Raw genomic sequence first — 22,687 nt, 5'->3', positions numbered from 1 at the left:
CTTGGAAATAGTGCCAAAGACTTCTATCTATTATCTTCAAATCCAGAACTGATCAAGGAAATTGTCTCTAGAGCTCTATGGACAGATCATATCTTCACACTATCGATGAAGACAGAAACTTTTAAAGAAGTCACACTATCGGTGACGACAGAATGCAACAACATCCTTCGAGAAATTCAGAACATCTTGACATTGTAGATAAATATTGCAAAATGTATTCCTTGCTTTTTGGCAATTCCTATTGTCCAATTTTATAAATACAACTTTACAAGATATATTGTTGCATGTCTTCTTATGAAATTTTCTTATATACCATTGAAATAAATATTCGTTCTCCATTGTATCTAGCATTATGTGAGTAGACAAAATCACATTTTTTTTTCCTTTTATCAGCTTTACACATGAAACTACCTACATGTATGCAGAAAAAATACTAATACGTTCTTTCAAAAACATTTCTCAAATAAAAAAATTCACATAGCACTGTTCAGAACTTAGATTTTTTTCCCTTCTTTCGCTTTCGCTTGCATTTTTTACCCTTCTTTCGCTTTCATACAATAACATGGTTGTTGTCTCCAAATAACATTCTTCTTTTCCCCTCTCTTGCTTATAGGTACCATAAATTTTGCGAATGGCTTCTTCTTTTAATAATGAACGTGCTCGAAGATACTATGCAACAAATAAAGAACGAATAAATGCACGACGCCGTGAGCTTTACCAAGAAAAAAAAAACATCATAGAATGTCAAAAACACAAAAAACAAAAGGGTGACCAACCTTCCTCGTCTGAAATGGCCCACCCTAAAAACAATCCTCCCTTGCAATTATCAGACTCTTTATCTTCTCAGCAAACCTCTCAAACAAATACATCCATGCCTCATTGCCCTAACCCCTCCTTCGCACATGCTTTCAACAACGTTTATATTGATCAAGCACATCGATATTTCCATTCAAAGATTGATAAACTTCCACCTAAATGCCCATGCTCCATTTTTCTTGAATCATATCCTGGAATACATATCCGCAATTCCAACCACATGTATTGCTGCTCCAGATGCGTCTCTGAAACAAAGGGTCATCGCTTCTCATTATCAAACAACATGGACCCTGGCCCTCAACCAACTACCCTTACGTCTCTTTCACAAATAGAAGAAATGCTCATTGCTAGGGTTAACCCTATACTGCAGGTAACACATGCACGTGGTGACCAGTGTAAATACAGTGGCCACACAATTTTTTTTCCTCAAGACATTACAAAAATCGCAAACATGTTGCCGCGACGTGTTGAACACTTGGACATCCTAATTGTCACACGTCATAGTAATGACCATAAGGCTTATGATTTCATTGTCAGTAGACATCGCGTTCTCGCTGCATTGGAATACAAATTGGCAAATGACCCATACTATAAGAATGTTCGTATTGATTCCAATGCACTGGCATCCTTACCAGCAATCCCCACCGATGTCTCCTCCTCCCTTCACCATTCCAATACTACAGAAACCACTGTCCGCCTTCCACTTGAACCACCCCATGAGCTCACCGAAGATTTCACAGACCCATCCGCTAACCAAACATCATCGTTCGTACCCATCATACCTAATACAAATATAGAAATCCAAGAAATCCGCCATTATTTGCATGCTTACAACCACCAATCTGATACTACAATTGAGTGGCCAACAATTGGTTTATCGCCAGTCAATGAATACAACACAGAAGGTCTACTCTATATGGCTTTCCCCGCCCTTTTCCCGACAAGCGTTGCAATGCCAAATCAACCAAGAATGAAAGCAGTGCAGTTACATGAATATGCACTTCATCTCATACGTTACTACGATAACAGATTTGGAAGCCACCCACGCTTTCGTTATTACATATATAATCTCATGATGCGGCATCTCAGTCACGCAACAGCGTCGATTTTTGTGAAAAAAAACATCATTGATAACTTTCCAATATCTATTCAAGATCTGAACATTCAATTAGAACAATTTCCAGTTGAGCAATTGGCAGAGCAAGTCATGCGATTCGGTAGCTCTTTACGTGGAACAAGGTCATTTTGGCACAAAGCTAAAAATGAACTAACGGACATGATATCTCAACTCGGTTGCCTGACATTCTTCTTCACATTAAGTGCAGCTGATACAAAATGGCCTGATCTTCATGCAGTCATGCCCGGATGTCTTCCTTCTGATATTGCAAAACAACAAAAGTGGAGAAATGATAACATTATCTCTAACCCACATTTAACATCACTATACATGCACCATAGATTCACAGCATTTCGTGAGATTATCTTAGAGAAACACTTGAATACAAAAGATTACTGGTACAGGTACGCATTCTACCGCATTTTTTTTCTCCAAGAACTCTAAACAACATTCCTCACCTATTGCAAAATTATCTTACAAAAACGCATACTTGATAGGTATGAATGGCAACATAGGGGATCTGCGCACATCCATGGTTTCCTTTGGATAGAAAATGCACCTGATATGGAGAATCTCAATTGGGAAGACATAGAAGCAGTCGATATTACAAGGCAGTGCTTCGACAAATATATTTCCGCTTGGAACCCTCGTGCTCCTTCGACTTCAAACGAACCAAATGCTTGGACAAATCCCGAAGACCCTTGCCTATTGTCCACATCGCAAATCTTCAGAACCAATCCTTTCAGTGACTATGAACAGCTCGTCAATTGTGTTGAACGTCACACAAAATGCTCAGAAAGCACGTGCCTAAGAAAAAATGGATCCTCACTCCAATGTCGTTATAAAGCACCGTGGGAATTACATCCAAAATCGGCCTTATTCATTGATTCCAATGGCCAAAAAACATACACCCCTACTCACAACAACGATCGACTCAATAGCCATAACCCTACCATCCTATCTATTTGGCGTGCAAATGTTGACTGCCAACCAGTACTCTCCATACACGCTGTACAAAAATATATCTCCAAATATGCATCCAAAGCAGAAAAGAAATCTGAAAGCTTCCACCACATGCTACGTAGAATTGTCCTGGCTTCACCCATTGTTGACCCAGCAACATCCGCATTTCGAAAATTTCTTGCAGAAACCCTTGTTGATCGTGACATTGGAGCACAAGAAACCTGCCATATGCTGCAAAAATTACCATTAACATTATGTAGTCGGCCATTCATTTCTTTAAATGTAAACCAAAAAATTCTTATGCGCCTTCCACAAACGAACACCACCTTGTTGTTGGGAAAAGTATCTACTCAGAACGCCCCTATCCCACTCTAAGGTGTGACATTGCCTTAGCAACAAACAAGGAAAACTACTTTCGTATTCTTCTTTATGAAATGTAAACGAAGAGGAAGGATGAACTAACCTGTATCTTGCGCTAGTTTGTTGATCCAATCGCTCTCCTCTTTGACAGCTTCCAGCTACCTGCTCCCTTACTTGCCCAGCTTCACCAAGTTCCTGCAAGATCACAGAAGAGGAAAACTACACAAAGACATAGATTTACATTCATAAATAGCTTAGGATCAGATTTAAGCTAAACATGCAAATATAACAAAACATCATTGATACACAAGCATGTAGGAGAAACTCAAATAGTTTTATTGATAAAACAAGAAGATTCAGGAGGAGATACAACCAAGTGAGTCTCGATCCAGCATCTACCTCCCAGCAAAGGAATCCCTTCTTCACCTCCAACAAAGCATAAATCACCCAATGCACTAATCTCAATCTCAAAACCAACAGCAATTCTCTGCAAAGTACAAAATTCCAGCCTCTGGATCTCTGGGATGAGGGATCCATATATAGATGTAAGCAGAGAGGATGAGTCAGCTTATGTTTTGACTTGTGGCTTCTCTCTGTCAGTTCTTGCTTCCACTTGGAGGCTGAGAGCCTCTTACTCATCCTTGGTCGAACTCAGTGAGGCAAGTGTCATTGAGGAAGATTCTAGAAGCTTCCATTGTCTGTCCACCTCGCGGAATGACACTGCCATTTGGCATTTCTCGCTCATCGCACCCTGGTAGTGCATTTAGGTGCGTTGCAACGCACCTAGCTAGTGTACTGGGGTGCTATGCAACGCAGGTAGCTAGTGGAGCATTTGAAATGATCCTGATTTGACTGATTCTGAGTAGTTTCTGGTGGAGAACTTCTGGGAGAAGCTGTAATTGGTTGACCTTGTTCCTCTAGGGGTAGGAACAACACTTTTAGGGACTTTGGATCCCTTGTATTATGGACATTTCATGCTTAGAGCTGTAAGGCACAAAAATGTCTATAACAGTTGCCCCCTAAAGTATGAGGCCGTTTATCAGGTGAAATGCTTTATTAGGAGGATCCGAAGTTCTTTCAATGCTGGGAGGAGACCTGTAATAAGATACAATACAATACATTATTTTCATACTGTTTTCATGATCTAGCTGAGGCGGGCATTCCCATGCTCAGCTTTATAAATTCATTTTTATGTACACAGGACAGACAATCGTCTGATGGTAGACTGATGATTTTGATGAAGTCATCATCCTTTTGGTAGGATGATTATCTGTGCTGCAATGTTGTACATGTCAATGTCTTTATTTTTCCTGAATATATATCGCAGCCCGGATGGATGAAACTAGATCCGGGGTCTTCAATCTCGTCCGATCTTCACTCGAAGTACAAGTCGATCCATGTGAAAAATGTTTTGAAGTCGAACATGGAAAGACATCGCTTGATTACCAGTCAATGATGTAAATTGTTAACAAGCGCGAGAGGAATCACCGATAAGGATGATGACCCTCAAGGTACTGCAGTACAATTCACGTGGTGTGAATAAAGGACTTGGCGTCGAACACCACGCAAAATCTTTCGGTCGAAGGTCATTGATGTATACCTGTCGCCGGAAGTGAGAAACTTGCCATTGAGGTATGCAAGCTTCAAAGTACTGAATGGGGTGTTCCTAGATCAACTTCTTGGATAATGAGCTGATGTCGACAAGAAGCGATCCGTCAAAGGAGGGCCTTGATGAATCCCACATCAATGACACGGAACGGAGCAAATGATTTTGATGGAGGTGAAAACAATCTGATGATATATGGTTCAGGGTGGCGGTCATGAAAGAATGAAGTATAATGTATGGTAGTTGATGGGACACGGGTGACTTCTCTGGATGACTTCTCTTGAACATGTCGGCGACACTTATGTGATGGATCGGTAGCATTTACCCCAAATGTGGATGGTATGGCGAGACCATGGTGATGTGACCGGTGAATGAAACAACCCAACCCGACTCAGGCACGGAGTGGAAGTGTCATGTTCAAGAGCGACTTGCTACCAATAAAGATTCTTTGAGTTTCTTCCCAATTTTTCCCCAGTCATTGCTGACCAGTACCTCTTTATTTTTGTCAAGCTTGAGGAGGATAACATATGCTTGTTCTATAATTTGCCCTTCGGGCAAACCCATCGCTATGTTTTAACGAGCCTAGCGATAGTGAAACTCGTTCTCGTCTAAAGACAAGTTTGTCGCTATTAATGTTTTTAACGAGTTTAACGACAAAGATAACTCGGTCCTTTTCATTTTTAGAGAGTCTGAAAAGGTACGTAAAGGTAACTCCGAAATTCCTTTTTCGTCATCTAATCCCTTAAGTCCGAAAAAGTATAAAACAATACAGAAGGGATGAATTTTCGATAGTTTTAACGAGCGGAACAAAACAAGCGCTCGATCTTTTTGTGCAATAATCCCTCAGGTCCAAAAAGATTAAAATCTAGAGGAGGGATAGCACTTCCGGTCGCTTTAACGAGCTGGAAGGCCAAAACTCGGCAATCTTTTCATATTTTACGAGTCAGATGAAAAGAGCTTAAAGAAGACTCGTCTTTTGAGGAACGAGTGATAAAATGGGTAGCAGCTGATTCCAGGTAAGGGGTGGAATTTTCCAAGCACGGCAGTGTCACAAGGATGGCTAGTGAAATCACTCTTCGCAGTTGTTCCTCAAAATGGGTAAACAATCAAATGGAGGTGAATGATCGGCCAATGGAAAAGTGGAGGTGACGGTGAAAACACGACCAAGGCTTTAATGGCTGATAATGTTACATTCACGGTGGTTATTTACCGGAGGATAGTTCATTTTTTAACGAGCTTAAACGCGGATTGAAACACTTGCTTGGTCTTATGTTTATTTTTTAACGAGCATGAACTATGTGCTAAAACTACTCGATAATCCAGTCATATGATAAGAATGTCTCATATAAAACGGCAACATTTAGATTTTTGCCCCACATCCTTTCTTCATGCAAGTTAGGAAACGACTAATCCTACGAGTTTAAAGGGTTAGCCTACGGGTTTAAAGGGAGGACCTAAAAATTTAAAAAATAAATAGCCTCCCCTTGCTTGCACTCCAAAAGGTTTGCATCCCCCCAGGTATAAAATACGATTTCAAGGTTACCCCTCAATTTGCAGACAAAACATTTGTTCTATCTTGAAAGGCCTACCTCTTTCAGGTTACCAAAGATTGCTCGATTCGTGGTGCAAACAAAACACTTCTTCGGCGATGTCTACCGAGATAAACAAAGGTGATTGACTCAGTTCTGTCAACTCACATAACTTTGACAAGAGAATTTTATTCTAGAATAACCCCTCTTCCACCGACGGACGGGGTACAGACTAGTCATATTCTCCCGCGGAAACGTACCCTATACCCGAAGTTTTCCTGCCGAAGCAGACCAGGATGCATGCCCCCTGGGTTCCAGTCATATCCCTCCGAATCACTCGCGCTCATCGGGAGGACGGACCGTGGGTTGAGACATTTCTTGCGTGAAGAGACCATTTAGGGATGGTATATGACTATTTGCGATGCGTGATCCGAGAAATGAAAGCTGGTCCACGAGCTTGACCACTCTTCCTTCGTGCGGAAAACACATTACTCTAAAGAGTGGGGAGACGATGGCTCCCATGCAATAAATATAGTCTCGCCCAAGGAGTAGATTGTAATCTAAGGGTCCTTGGACTACCATTACGTTCATTTGAACTTTCTTCCCTCTCAATGTTATGGGCACATTGGGAAGGATCCCTAAAGGTCGACTGATTCCTTTATCAAAGCCTGTCAGATTTCTCATCTCAAGCAAAAGCGATGGCGAACCAAGCGCTTTCCAAGCAGTAGAGGAAAGGATACTCACAGAAGCCCCCTCATCTATGATGGTAATAGCCATGACCATTCTATATATTTGGACGATAATTCTGAATGGTATGCTTGCTGGTAAACGGGGTCTGCCTAGTTGATTCCAGTCGAAGGAGACAACTAGGTTGCTTGGAGGTGGGACCGAGTAGACGGCCGGGTACGGCTCTGACGAGCTTCCTTCCTGTGGTAAAGGAATGGGTAGGTTTCCCCCGTGTTCGTCTGAGTCTGTGTTGATGAAGAGAATTTGGACGGTGTCATCCTTGTTCTCTCCAATGACTGTGTCATTCGAAGATAAAACCTCTGAAGGCAAGACCGGGTCAACTGCCGCCTCGACCTTTTGACTTTCGTCGGGTATGGATTCAACTGGTTCATCTTCAATGACAGGCGCTTCAGCTGACCACTTGAGCGGGCCAGCTGGATTCTCAACTAACGAAGGACTCGGCAAGAGTTTTTTATATCCAGGAGGAAGTCGTAACGGTGAAACCGGACAATCATCCAAAACTCTTTTAGCTTCGTCTAAGAAGGGACAACGGTGGATGGCGTGATCGCCTTCGCACAGTTTACAGGGAGATCTAGCTCTCCCTTTTTGTCCTGGGACTTCACTTTCGCTAGTTGACGGTGTGCTTTCAACATGGCAATCAGAGGTTGACGACACCGGATTGTGCAAACGGGGAGACCAGTCCCTTAGTATCCGAGGGATGCAAGGACAATCTCTGTGAAAGTGGTCTCCCTTGCAAATGACACATGGCGATTTAGGCCTGGTCAGTGCAGTGTGTGGATTTTCGTTAGACGACACTCGTTTGCCCCCATTCGTTTTTGGCTCCTTCTTCTTCTTCTCTTTCTTCTTCTTTTCTTTCTTCTCCTTAGGAACTTGACTTTTGGCTTTGACAGCCCCATCAAGCGAAGAGGAAGGAGGAGAGGAAGAATTAGAGGAAGTAGAAGGTTGGTGGGTAACCCTGGACTGGTCTAACTGCTGATTCGATTGTTCAGGAATAGTGGTGTTCTGAACGACCTTGGTTGAGAAGAGCCAGACTGGCAAGCCAATTGTCAGTCCTGGAAGCGACAATGTGGCCATATGGGGTGCACCAACATCTCCCCAAGAGGAGAAGGGACCAGGATTTCCACCAAGGGGAATTCCTTGGTTGGTAGACTCCATTTTCTCAACCTAAGATCAACGTAGGAAAAGGGTATGAATATTCCGTTTAAAATAAATTTTACGATGCTTGGACACAACTTGTTTTTTCAATTTTAAAGAGTCGAGAAAAAACAAAAGATGACTCTAGTCTCCTTCGATTTTTAATGAGCCTGAAGTGACAAGTGCTCAGATGGACCTTTTCCGTTAAGGAGTCTGAAAAGGAACGAAAGGGACTGCTCTGGAGATCTAGGTAGAGGGTGTGCCAAACCAATCACAAAACTACAGAATACGTTTTACGGTACGGCAGTCAATCTTCCCGTATGCTGTGTTCGGTGCATTGCGATCAGTAGGGCGGCCGACACGGCTTCCTATGGATAACAGGTTTTAAGCCTATAGGGGTCTCCCAATATATACTCGACGGTACGTGGGAGCACAATCCGTACTGGCACTTATCGTCTCACAGTGGAGGAATCACCCAACCATCAGTGAGGACAACAGTTACCAGGCTTTACGACGCCGGAACACGTCTCTATCCTAGACCTCTATGTTGTGCGTTAAGTTCCAATGCGTTGTTAGATTCATTCAATTTATTTTAAGTTGATATTTTTTAGAAGTTTGCTTTTTTGGATCACCACGAGATGTAGATGTAATTCCTAAATGTAATCTAAAGATGATAAGTAAGCTTTTATCTCTTTTCAACAATGAAAATCCTAGCTACAAGGGGAAAAGAAAGACACAATCTTTTCTCAAAGAGCACACTGTAAATGCACTTTTCCTAAATCAAACCATACAAACTATCAATATGCAAATGCACATATGCATGTATTTGTTTTCACTTTCTTAATATTGATGCCTAAAAAGAAAGTTGATGTACAAATTTGAATTTGCTTTCAAGTGAAAAACACAAACAAGCTTCTTTTTCGAAATCAAAAAGGTAGAGAAGATTACGACACTTTATGATTTTGAAATAAACACTCGTTTCGACACTAGAAAGAGACAAATTCAAACCAAAGGTAAAAGTAAAAGTATAATCAACTATCAACAGTAAAGAAACTTTCTCCTAAGATCAAAATCGACACTTTCGACAGATCTAAATCTAAGGACGACAGTATGACTATTCTACTCTTTCAATGGAAAACTGTAAATGATGTAACAAACACACAAAGAACATCTACAGTCTTTTTGTACAAAGGAGGTGGAATTAACGCAAAGAAAAGGGGTTTTCAGACAGGTACACACACTGATAACAGGCTGCAAAAATCAGAGATAAAACTGAACAAAATGAAGCAAAGAACCTCAGCTGCACAGGGCAAGGGTTGATCAGCGCACCTGTCGCACAGAGAAACTGAATTGCAGTGCAGGTAGCCCTCTCGGGACCTGCGTTGATATGCAGAACCTCTTCACAGAGCCTGCGCTAGGGCAGAAACGAGACTTCTATCTGGGTTCTGGGTTACGGTTTGCAGTTTAATCTATGGATTTTGGCCGAGTAAAAGCAATCAGTAAGGTACAATCAGAGGGATGATTTAAAGGAGGACTAAGAGCTATCACAAAGGGCAATCAGATCATTTGTGGATCAGCTGTTCAAATCATAAACAAATCCAGTGGGTGGATTGAAGTAGCAGCTACTTTGCATTTGATAATGGCAAATGCAGTTCGATTGCTACTTCTGTGTTTATGAAGCAAACAACAAGAGAAACACAAACAAACTAACTAGACACGATCCCCAGTGGAGTCACCATTTTGTTGTTGGGAAAAGTATCTACTCAGAACGCCCCTATCCCACTCTAAGATGTGACAGTGCCTTAGCAACAAACAAGGAAAACTACTTTCGTATTCTTCTTTATGAAATGTAAACGAAGAGGAAGGATGAACTAACCTGTGTCTTGCGCTAGTTTGTTGATCCAATCGCTCTCCTCTTTGACAGCTTCCAGCTACCTGCTCCCTTACTTGCCCAGCTTCACCAAGTTCCTGCAAGATCACAGAAGAGGAAAACTACACAAAGACATAGATTTACATTCATAAATAGCTTAGGATCAGATTTAAGCTAAACATACAAATATAACAAAACATCATTGATACACAAGCATGTAGGAGAAACTCAAATAGTTTTATTGATAAAACAAGAAGATTCAGGAGGAGATACAACCAAGTGAGTCTCGATCCAGCATCTACCTCCCAGCAAAGGAATCCCTTCTTCACCTCCAACAAAGCATAAATCACCCAATGCACTAATCTCAATCTCAAAACCAACAGCAATTCTCTGCAAAGTACAAAATTCCAGCCTCTGGATCTCTGGGATGAGGGATCCATATATAGATGTAAGCAGAGAGGATGAGTCAGCTTATGTTTTGACTTGTGGCTTCTCTCTGTCAGTTCTTGCTTCCACTTGGAGGCTGAGAGCCTCTTACTCATCCTTGGTCGAACTCAGTGAGGCAAGTGTCATTGAGGAAGATTCTAGAAGCTTCCATTGTCTGTCCACCTCACAGAATGACACTGCCATTTGGCATTTCTCGCTCAGCGCACCCTGGTAGTGCATTTAGGTGCGTTGCAATGCACCTAGCTAGTGTACTGGGGTGCTATGCAACGCAGGTAGCTAGTGGAGCATCTGAAATGATCCTGATTTAACTGATTCTGAGTAGTTTCTGGTGGAGAACTTCTGGGAGAAGCTGTAATTGGTTGACCTTGTTCCTCTAGGGGTAGGAACAACACTTTTAGGGACTTTGGATCCCTTGGATTATGGACATTTCATGCTTAGAGTTGTAAGGCACAAAAATGTCTATAACACACCTCCACTACATCTCCGCACTTCATAGATACATATATCCAGCGCCCTTCTACCCTAGAGTCCACATCACTAATAGAATTGGCAAGATCCTAGTCATATGATCCTTGTCGCAAAACAAACAAATGGAAACAAAGGCCTACAAAAGCAATTGTTCGGGTCATACCACGTTACTCCTCCATACCATCCACAACAAAACCTTGCTACGCTGACTTTTGCAGGGTTGAACTTATGCTATACAAACCTTTTCGCCATATCGTACAAGATATAGGAGATTCTGCTGCAGAATTCATCGCAAATTGGCAAACATTTCGTCCATTCTACAATCCTTGGCATCAACACCGCACACTATCTGATATTGAATCTGTCACAAATGATACCTCAACAATAAATGAAGCCAATCCAACAGACACCATGGAAATAAATGAATGGGAATTACTTTCCCAATTTCACCCTACAAATGAGCTTCTCATAAACGACCTTGACATGCTTGGTCTTCGTGGCTTTGATGACACCCATAACTGGAATCATACCACTATCCCATTGGATCTACAAAATAATGCAATACAATTCATTGAGAATAGCTGCTCCATCCACCGCATTCTTCAAACACATCAACATACCATGCCGACCCTTACTACATTATCTCCAATGCAAAGAAAAGCTCTAAATATTATTTTTAATCATTTTGCTAGGAAGGATTATTTACCCGCTCTCAGAATGATAATACAAGGCACTGCTGGTACGGGAAAACCCCTCCTTATTAATTGCATCAAAGATATGCTCATAGGCCTTGCAAGCCTAGAACCTTCACCGATCATGCTCCTCGCCCCTACAGGGGTTGCTGCCTTCAACATACAAACATTCTACAATCCATTCTGCTTTACACCTTCCTATAAAGGATCTTATGCCCTTAGAAGGTAATGCTCTTGCAAAATTCCAAGAAGAACTCAGGCATATAAGATACATACTAATCGATGAAATGAGCTTCACTGGGCCAAAGCTTCTCAGCCATATTGATGAACGTCTTCGCGAGGCATTTCCCCACCAAAGAAACACTCCTTTCGGTGGTTGTTCCATAATATTGGTTGGTGATCTCGATCAGCTACCTCCCGTCAAAGACATACCTCTATATGCAAGGACGAGCCACGGAAGCGCACTATGGAACACCTTCAACACAGTCATCACATTAGACACAATATTTCGTCAACAAGGCGACGACATCGCACAGGTTACTTTCAGGAACATTCTCCAAAACATTAGAGATGCAAATCCAACAATCGACGACTACAATGTACTCATGTCGCGCACAGATTCCTTTTTATCAGAAGAAGAGATATGTTCATTCCATGATTCCATGCATCTATTTCCAACAAATGCTCAAACAATGGTCCATAATAAGCAAATGATGAAATCTCTAAACACTCCTATCGCACGATCCATTGCTGAAGATGACAACACATATTCCAGTGTTTCCTATGAAGATGAGCAACTTGAGCGAATTGTATTGCTATGCAATGGCGAAAAAGTTATGTTGACTTCCAACCTTTGGGTTTCAGCCGGTCTTGTTAATGGTTCCCTTGGAAAAATTGTAACCATCTTTTACAAAGAATCAACTGCACCACCACAAATTCCAACATTTGTTGTCGTAGATTTTCCCAAGTACATTGGGCCTCATTGGGATGAAAGAAACCCCACTCACTTGCCTATTCCAGCAGTAAAAAGAAATGGTCGTGCACAAATTCCACTGAAGATGGCTTGGGCTTTAACCATACATAAATCTCAAGGTATGACACTTCCAAAAGCAACAATTGACATTGGAAATACAGAACGTCAAGGTCTCACATTCACAGCTATTTCAAGAGTGCCTTCTCTACAAGATCTCCGAATTAACCCCGCATTCAGTTTCGATCGTTATAGTAAAATGAAGGACAACAAAAACATTGCTCGCAGAAAACACGCAGAAGAAATTCTCCGTTCAATGCCGCCTCCAGATAATCTGTTCCAACCCATACTTTGACATCAAAAAAAGGTTTCCTCCATTTATTTACCTCATTCTATTTCATAACATACTTTTCATATCTTTCAACAACAACCAACTTTAATCAATATTAGTAAATAAGCAAATATTAGAATGTCTTTATATTATCTGTACATCTCATTCTAACCTTTTCTTTCTTTTGCAACAGGCCACATGGGCTCAGAAATAACATACCTGCACAACTACATGTAGATTGGCAAGCAAAAAAACTGCATCTCCAGCTGCGCATTAACCTCCAATGGTGTTCAATATGCCATTATTCACCATGCATCTTCCACTAACAATATATAAATCCCCATAGCAAAGGTAACTTCATTACCATTCATTCCAGATTCATTTTAACACAACTCACCTACAAAGTATTACTAATAAATTTCTGTAGTTGATTTACATATTACTAATTCTAACAAAATATACATTTTGCAGGTCCATTACTGCTTCTTCAGGTCTTCGCTACCTCCACCATGTTTTCGTACAACTTCAAATATGGAATGACAAGCACAATGTTCTTTAGACTATTATATTCCTTCTCGAACCTCTTTTGTTACAATTCACTGTTTGTATTTTCCATTTCAAACTTGAAAAAGGATGTTTCAAGATCAAATACCGTTTTCATGGTTTGTTTCCTCACAACTATTTGTGTTTTCCATTTCAAACTTTAAAAAGGATGTTACAACACACTATTTGTATTTTCCATTTCAAACTTTAAAAAGGATGTTACAATACACTATTTGTATTTTCCATCTCACACTTAAAAAAGGATGTTTCAACATCAAATACCATTTCGATAGTTTATGTCCTCACAACTATTTGTGTTTCCCATTTCAAACTTAAAAAGGGATGTTTCAAGATCAATACCATTTTGATAGTTTATGTCCTCACAACCAATTCATTGTCAATGGGTTTTAACATATTTTGTTGACAAAATCAATTGATTTTAATGATTATAATACATGTTTTCAATATATCTTCATATTAATTTAATTTTCCATTTGAATAATGATTTCTTAAATAGCCCTTTCCAAATCAATATGTTTGCCCGGTTGTTGTTCGCATATTAATTTAATTTCCCATTTGAATAATGATTTCTTAAATAGCCCTTTCCAAATCAATATGGTTGCCCGGTTGTTGTTCGCATGGATTCATTCATTTATCTTCACCTTTAACTCCACAATTTTTACCAACTACAAACAAAGGTCTCTAAACAGGTTCAATGCATATTTATGGCTACTTGCATTCCATTTCAACGGTTTTAGGCATCGCTCCCTCAAATTAAAACTCGAATTCATCGACCCTTGCTTTCAAAAAAGCCCGCAAAAGCCTATTCACATTTCAATATTCTTCCACACACTATGCCTTACGGCGTTTCCTTTGCAACATTAGGTGCAAATGCTAGTTATTTTTAAATAAATCTCGACAATCTAATTTTATCTACATTAATTTTATAGGTAAAAAAATAAAAGTAAAAAGTACTTATACGTAGTGAAAGTCAAGTTGACATAAACTTAACTTTGATCCTGTGTGTAGAGAAATGCAAAAGTAGATATTATTTCTTCACAAATATCAACCGTCACTGTTTAGTGGTATATGCGACAAAACTAATAAAAAAAGAATCTTTCATGTCCAATTAAATTTAACAATCTCCTTAACAAACAAAATATTCACTTAAATACAAACTCTACCTCACGTAGATATATTTCATAACCTTGTTAAAAATAGTTATAAATTAAACTACCACTTAACTAGCATTTGCACCTGACGTTGCAAAGGAAACGTCGTAAGGCATAGAGTGTGGAAGAATAGGGACATGTGAATGGGCATTGTTGAAAGCAAGGGTGGATGATAAATAGTTGCAATTGAAATTGTTAGTTATGTGTACGCTGAATATAGATATTTTATAAATAATAGTGTGTAGAAAAATAGTGACATGTGAATGGACATTGTTGAACGCAAGGGTGGATGATATTGAGTTACACTTGAAACTATTAGTTATGTGTGTTTTGAATATGGATAAGTAATAGTAGTGTGTGGAAGAATAGCAACATGTGAATGGACATTCTTGAAAGCAAGGGTGGATGATAATGAGTTATAGTTAATGTCATATAGAGGTTATCCATTATTCATGTAGCAGTTGTTGTTTATGTGAACATATTTTTGTACATTATTTTAAGTTTTTTTTGTATTTGGAGATTTTGTTTTTCCATATGTTACATATTTAAGAATGAATTGTCACTTTTAAAGAGGGCACACAAGGTTGCTAGCTGTCACAAACCATTGTGAGAGTAAAAATTAAATGTCCTTTTCCTACTACATGGTTCTGTCAACTAGGTGTTTCGAAAAATACAAGTGAAAGCCATCAAACTCCTTGATGAAATCAAACTCTCTGGTGAACTTTTCATAAATATAGGGATGCACAAATTCCTTAACTTGCCAGAACTCTATTAAAATGACATTATTCACTACTAACTTCATATGAGATGTCATGAACTTTCTTTTGGATAAAACCTCGAATGTGTTTTTAATATCCCAATTCAACTCTCGGTGAAATTTTCGTAGATATAGGGATGCACAAATTCCTTAACTTGCCAGAACTCTATTAAAATGACATTTTTCACTACTAAGTTCATATGAGATGTCAATTAAACTGTTTTATTATTATTATTTTAATTTAATGTTTCATTATGCATACTAAATCTTTTTTTCATATAAAACTAAATTTAAATGTTTACTCATTTACAAATACTACAACACATACCCCTTTTTCGGATTGATGTTTATGAGTAGTAGGCCAAAACTTGCCAAATGCTTAAATTTATTTTCCAAAATTTCAGAGATGCCCATTTGAAAACCCTGGATATATTAGTGTTTGATACGAACAAGTTTCGAGCACACTGGTTGTTGGGGTACAGAGTTTTCTGTAAATTGCTACCAAGCAAGGAAGAAGTCAAAAGAGGATTGGTATTAAAACCATGGCCGCAACTCAAGGACTTGTGTTCTTGTCCCCAAATAAGACACTGCAACTGACATATGAGGGTGAGTTTTATGAGGTACTCATAGCAAGAGCCCAGCTCTCTGCCATAGCAGACAAAGGGGGCATACCCTCATCTACAGATACTGTAAAGCAACTGTAGCCACATTTTGAATATTGCTACAACGGCTTAGAGCATACTATATTGTAGGCTGTAAAGACTCCACATTCAAAACAAAATGGAAAGATAAGATGAGAAACATATTGGATCATAAAGCAATAGAGAGTATAGTGGAAGCATGGGATCCTTATAATTATCGTTGGTCCTCCTTAAGCCTTGCTAGGATTGGTGGCTTAGGCAAGAAGAGTGATTTTCTAGGTATCATTTTCATTTTGTTGCTCCTATGGGGCTTCTTAGATTCAAAATTTGAAGGGACCCAACATGGGAAAAGTGTTGTTTGGTGGCTTGGGCCTGTAACACATAGACTGTACTCATATTGGGCTATGCATTTATATACACCCTTTGGCTCTAGTTTTCCAACCATAAATCTCTCTGACAAAAGCATTGTCTTGACTGGAACCCTTCTTATGGTGACAATGACAAGAACTTCATGCAGAGACCCCACATTCTTTACATAATTCTCAATAATCAGTGGTAAGCCGGAAATAAGGTCACTGCAGAAGAAACAAATTCTTGGTACACGTGAATTCACCCTGGCAAGCAATCCATTCAAACCTTCTATGCCGAGTTTTCTCCGTGCTAAATATTTATACTTTTCTGCCTTCCATAGTTCCAAGAGAACATTATGGTCAGAAAAATTGTTGCAATTAGGAAGGGACACCAACCTCCCTGTGGTACCTTATTCAATACAAATGATAGATAAACGCCTTCAGAGATAGCAAAAAACAAAGTGAAGGGTAGTATAAGCAAAATATTTTGTGTAAACGATGTCCCGTGCACTATTTATCATAGATTATCCTTCTAATATTCTCACCAGTGAAGGAAACAAGCTTTTCCAAGTCCCAAAAGTCAATAAAAACAACATATTATCAATACAACAATGCAAAGGTTTCTATCTTCCTATATTTTACATTACAATTGAGCATCAAGGGTCGGCACTTCCAAAGGAGCGTGATCAATTCTTCTTAAAATTCGCCGCAACCAAAACAACACCATCAAGACCAGTAATAATATAAGTAAGAAAAATAAAATATCTAACCATATATATGCTATTATTCTCTGCTGGTAATCCATAAGTGGTGACGTTTCAAGAGCTGATGCAGATTCAAGCAGCAAGCTAGCCAATGTTGTCAATTTGTTGTAAAACATTTGGTAGACAAACTTTGAATCTCAAATTCACCAAACAATGAGCAGGATTAAATAGCTCTAATTATCTCCATATAGCCCAGCTCACATGTCCACTATCAAAACTGAAGTAAATTGAAAATGCTCTCAAAACCTTTACCTCTTCCAAGACATAATTTAAAAGCACATTGTGACATCTTGTCCATCTTTTACCTATCTAATGACAACCTAAAAATCACAGAACTTTGGTAATATTCTTCTACAATGCCAAGATTTCAAATCATGATTCATACGTATGGTCTATATAGACTCAAAGGTCATGCATGCTCATTACTCTCCCTAGATTAATGAGCAACATGTCTGCTAAATAAAAGCATAGATAATCTACCATAAATTTAAAAATGAATGCATATATAAAACATGGTAAATGCTTAGAATTTTCATTATATATTGAATTTCAGTACATTATGATATGAAATAAGGCAACATTTTTCATCCCTGTGGTGGAAAATAAGCTCGAGGGAAGCAGCTAAGAGCCATGGACTGTTTTATGATTGAGAATGTTGTTGTAATCAATGCTTGACTGGCTACAATGGCTGCTAAAGTGGCAACAATGAACATTGACTAATACATAGGCTGTGGTATTGCTTTGTAAAATGTAGAGCCTATGTCCCCTGGGTTTTTTATCAAATAAGCCGCTTGTCTCGTATATGTGATAAGCAGAGATGGGTAAACCAACACACAGAAAGCAAGCTGCAACAAACAACCCAAATTTCTCATTACGGTACTAAAACTTAAGGAGGATGAAGCATGCAGGTATGATGAAATACTAATAATTCTATCCTTGACATATAGCTTGGACCTGGATTGATTTCCTGTTGAAATGGCCCAAGTCTACAAACATGGCCTCGGCACCTGGATCCAGTCAGAACAAAGCACTGATGTTAGTGTTTCTATTTGTATAGCTTTAACATAAATAATTGGGATGAAGTTATGAATTTTGTTTGAGAAAATCATTGGTATGGATTTATCAATTGAGTTAGAAAACAGTTCCAAGTATACTATATGATAAAATGAGACACATATCATCATGTGAATAATCAATACCTGTTATACATAAGGCTACACCTCCAAGCATCACCCATCCTTATTAGTGAAATTCATGAAAGTAATAGTATATATAATATGGGTTGAATGCCTTGAATGCTCCAGGATAATATTTCACAATATTATACTATCCTATCATGATGTTGGTCACGAACCAGGCAATCATTATGGGTGAGAACATGAAGCTAACTTTACTTGTACCGAGTACCTACACTCTAGATGAAACACCAATGTATTCAAAATGCTTCTCTGAGTATGATGATGGTGTCCGAGCTGTTTTAAATAGGTGAAATTCTGATAAGATGAATGGCACTGAGTGCTATGAATTAGATGAATGGCACTGAGTGCTATGAATTTCACCTGTTTAAAACAGCTCGGACACCATCATCATACTCAGAGAAGCATTTTGAATATAATGGTGTTTCATCTAGAGTGTAGGTACTAGGTGAATAAGCGGAGAGAGTTTGGTTATGCTCTCAAAGATTATCCCAAAGAAGAACAGGGAAGTAGCCATGATATAGGTGTTCAGAATTCTACATATTGCAGGTTTGTTCAGGTGGATCCTAATATTTATGTTCGTCGCTTGCTGGAGTGCGGAAATAGCAGAGCCCTAGCAGAGGGCAAGACGGTTCATGGCCATATGGTTAAAACCGGCTTTGAGCCAAGCATCTATTTGTGGAATTGTATGATTGACATGTATGTCAAGTGTGGGAGAATTAAGGATGCATGCCAAGTGTTTGACACAACAACTGAATGAGATGCCTGTTCATGGACTACGATTCTTACAGGTTATGCAAAATATGGGTATGTGGAAAATGCACAGTGTCTGTTTGACAAAATGCATGAACGTAGCATAGTTTCCTGGAATGCAATGATTGCGGCATATGCCTAATGTGGTGATCAGGTTGAAGCCATGGATTTATATGGCCAGATGCAATGGATGGGCATGAAACCTGATGAGTTCACCTTAGCCAGCGTTGTAAGTGCATGTGCAAGCATGGTGGATTTAGGATATGGGAGGAAAATTCATGGACCGTTTGTTAAGCTTGGATTTGAGTCAAATGTATTTGTTGGGACTACTCTTGTTGATATGTATGCTAAATGTGGGAGAGTAGATGGTGCACGCCAAATGTTTTATTTAATGTCGGTTCAAAATATTGTTTCTTGGACTGCCATGGTTGCAGGATATGCCCAAAATGGACAAGCAGACGAGGCCACAAGATTTTTTAATCAAATTCACCAGACCGATATAGTTGACATTTGTCAGTGTCGTCAATGCGTGTGCTATTCTCATTGATTTGAGGTTAGGCAGACAGGTCCATGCGTACATTATCAGAAGTGGATTCCAGTCCCAAGTTTCCATGTGCAATGCTATTGTTACAATGTATGCCAAAACTCAAACCATAGAAGATGCACTATGTGTGTTTGATAAAATGCAGGAACGAGACTTAATCTCATGGAATGCAATTATTGCAGGATATGCACATAATGGCCATTATCAGGAGGCCTTAAAGCTTAGTTTCCAAATGAAACAGATAGGTGTGAAACTGAATCAATTCACTTATGCAAGCATTCTCAGTGTAAGTTCCAGCTTACCTACTTTTGAAGAAGGTAAACAACTTCACGGTCACATTATCCAGACTGGTTTTGACTCAAATATGTTCATTGGAAGTGCTCTTGTAGACATGTATGCTAAATCTGGCAGCCTACAATATGCCCGTCAAGTGTTAGACAAAATGCCTGAACAAGATGTGATCTCCTGCAATGCAATGATTGCAGGGTATGTGCAGCATGGGTATAGTGAAGAGGCTCTAAAACTCTTTTGTCAAATGCAACACACTGGTTTGAAGCCAGATGAGGCAACTTTTGCTAGCATTGTTAGTGTGTGTGCCAACCTAGCAGTTCTTGAGCATGGAAGACACATCCATGCCCACATTTTTTGTATGGGGTTTGAGTCACCCATGTCTGTGGTCAACGCCCTGGTTACTATGTATGCCAAATGTGGAGGCATAAAAGATGCACGGAAAGTTTTCGAGAAGATGATTGAGCGTGATGTTGTCTCATGGAATGCAATGATTGTTGGTCATGCTCAGCATGGGGATGGGGTGGAAACCTTGAGACTTTTTGAGCAAATGCTACTGACAAGCATTAGGCCAGATGCCATAACCTTCCTTGGTGTTCTCTCTGCTTGCAGCCATACAGGTCTAGTAGATCGAGGACATTATTACTTTCATTCCATGAGGCATGAACATAACATCACACCAAGAATGGATCATCATGCCTGCATGATTGACCTTCTTGGTCGTGTTGGTCGTCTAGACAAGGCAGAAGATTTCATCAATAAGATGCCATTTGAACCTGATGTCAGTATCTGGGTGGCACTGCTCAGTGCTTGCAGAGTTCACGGCAATATAGAAATAGGAAAGCGTGTCGCACAATTGCTTTTCGATTTGGAGCCGCAAAATACTTCTGCATATGTGCTGCTTTCAAATATCTATTTTGCAGCTGGCAGGTGGGATGATGCAGCCAAGGTTAGAAAAATGATGAAAGACAGAGATGCAAAAAAGAAGCCAGGGTTCAGCTGGATTGAGGTCAAGAATAGAGTACATGCATTCATGTCAGAAGATAGATCACACCCACAAATAGAAGAAGTTCATGCAATGTTGAATACATTGGCCGGGCCAATGGAGGAGGCAGGTTATGTACCGAACACAAACTTTGTCCTCCATGATATGGAGGATGAACATAAGGAACATGTCCTCTACCATCACAGTGAGAAGCTAGCCATTGCATTTGGGCTTATGAGCACACCTCCTGGGGCCCCTATTCGAATAATAAAGAACCTTCGTGTATGTGGTGACTGTCACAATGCTGTCAAGTTTATTTCTAAGATTGTTGGACGTGAAATTGTAGTAAGGGACATTATACGTTTTCACCATTTTAGGATGGAACGTGCTCTTGTCAGGATTATTGGTAATACAAGATGAAGTTTGAGCACTATTTGGGAGTGGCTTGAATGCTTCTCTATACTATCCTCTATTGGTCTAGAAGTTGCCTCTTGTGACATGCGGAAATAAGGAGAAACATGCTGAGAATATGTCAGTTGTCTCGTAGCTTCTTCATGTGGAGCAGGCTCACCTCTGGTAAGTTTCATACAAGATTCTGTATTGCTTTGATAGCATGAATGGATGCGTTAAAAGTTTAGTATGTTAAGCTTGATTATTGACAAGACGGTTCTGATCTTGTTGCATGACACATAAGACACTTTCTTTTATAGTACTCATTTTTAACATTTTTGGTTGTCTTTATAGCTGCACCAGTTTGGCAAATTGTCAAAATTTCCCTTTGGAGAAATGTTAGGAACATCACTTTCTAAAGAGAACAAAAGCATGGGCGAGAAGCAACATTACAAAACATATGTTTTTTCACAATTCTGCTTTTTATATGTTGAAGTGCTAATTCGGTCATTTATCATTATTGAGTTGCTCAGAAGGAGGGATGCAATCGATCTTTCTTGATCAGGAAACCAACTTGAACTTTTGAATGGAAGGGAACAAATGGCATGTTGATTAATGTCAAACATTGAGGAATCCCAACTTTGGAACGGCACGACATTGTTTATGTAAGCCCCCATCATTGTAAGTCAGGTTTATACTAATTTTATATTATTTCAGAATAAAGTTTTGATTTAATTTAATTACAATTTTAAGCTAGTAAAACATCAAGTACCCTAGAATGTTTCCCACTGCTAGACGTTTTTTGTTGAAATTGCTTTACACACCCCAAAAATGCTTTGCAGCTAGGCCTTCCAATTGATATCATTTTTCTGCAATTCCAGATGTCAAGTTTCTATTCTAGAGTGATGGAGATGCAGCATTGCGTGTTGGTGGGAACAGAAAACAGATAAAAAATATCAAAAAATTGAAAATAAATATTGTGCACAGGAGCTCAACAATATTTGTGAATAATGGATAACCTTGTGTGATCATGCCACGCATGCATAAAAGCCAAAGAAATAAGTTATTTAACCTGAATTTTAAAACCCTCCAACTCAGTATACTCTCATAATATAGAGGATCCTTTATTTTTTTAAAGCAGACGAATATCAATGCATGTATGGTATCTGCAACTTTGAATAAAAGGCATGGTTTGACCACTGAAAAAAACCTTGTGTTCTTTAAAATATTATTCATACAGTTTTTGTCTCCATG

The 22,687-nt window shown here is 39.3% G+C and overlaps 1 pseudogene; it reads left to right on the top strand.

Annotated features, from left to right (window-relative positions):
• The first annotated feature begins 18,643 nt into the window (after positions 1 to 18,643).
• LOC149147455 (putative pentatricopeptide repeat-containing protein At3g13770, mitochondrial pseudogene) lies at positions 18,644 to 22,366 on the top strand (annotated as a pseudogene).
• Positions 22,367 to 22,687: the final 321 nt, after the last annotated feature.

The sequence above is a fragment of the Pinus tabuliformis genome, chromosome 9, assembly GCF_031772625.1.
Source record: "Pinus tabuliformis cultivar Carrire ecotype Pingquan chromosome 9, CPIR1, whole genome shotgun sequence".
Classification (NCBI taxonomy): domain Eukaryota; kingdom Viridiplantae; phylum Streptophyta; class Pinopsida; order Pinales; family Pinaceae; genus Pinus; species Pinus tabuliformis.
This window is presented reverse-complemented; position numbering and strand designations above follow the sequence as displayed.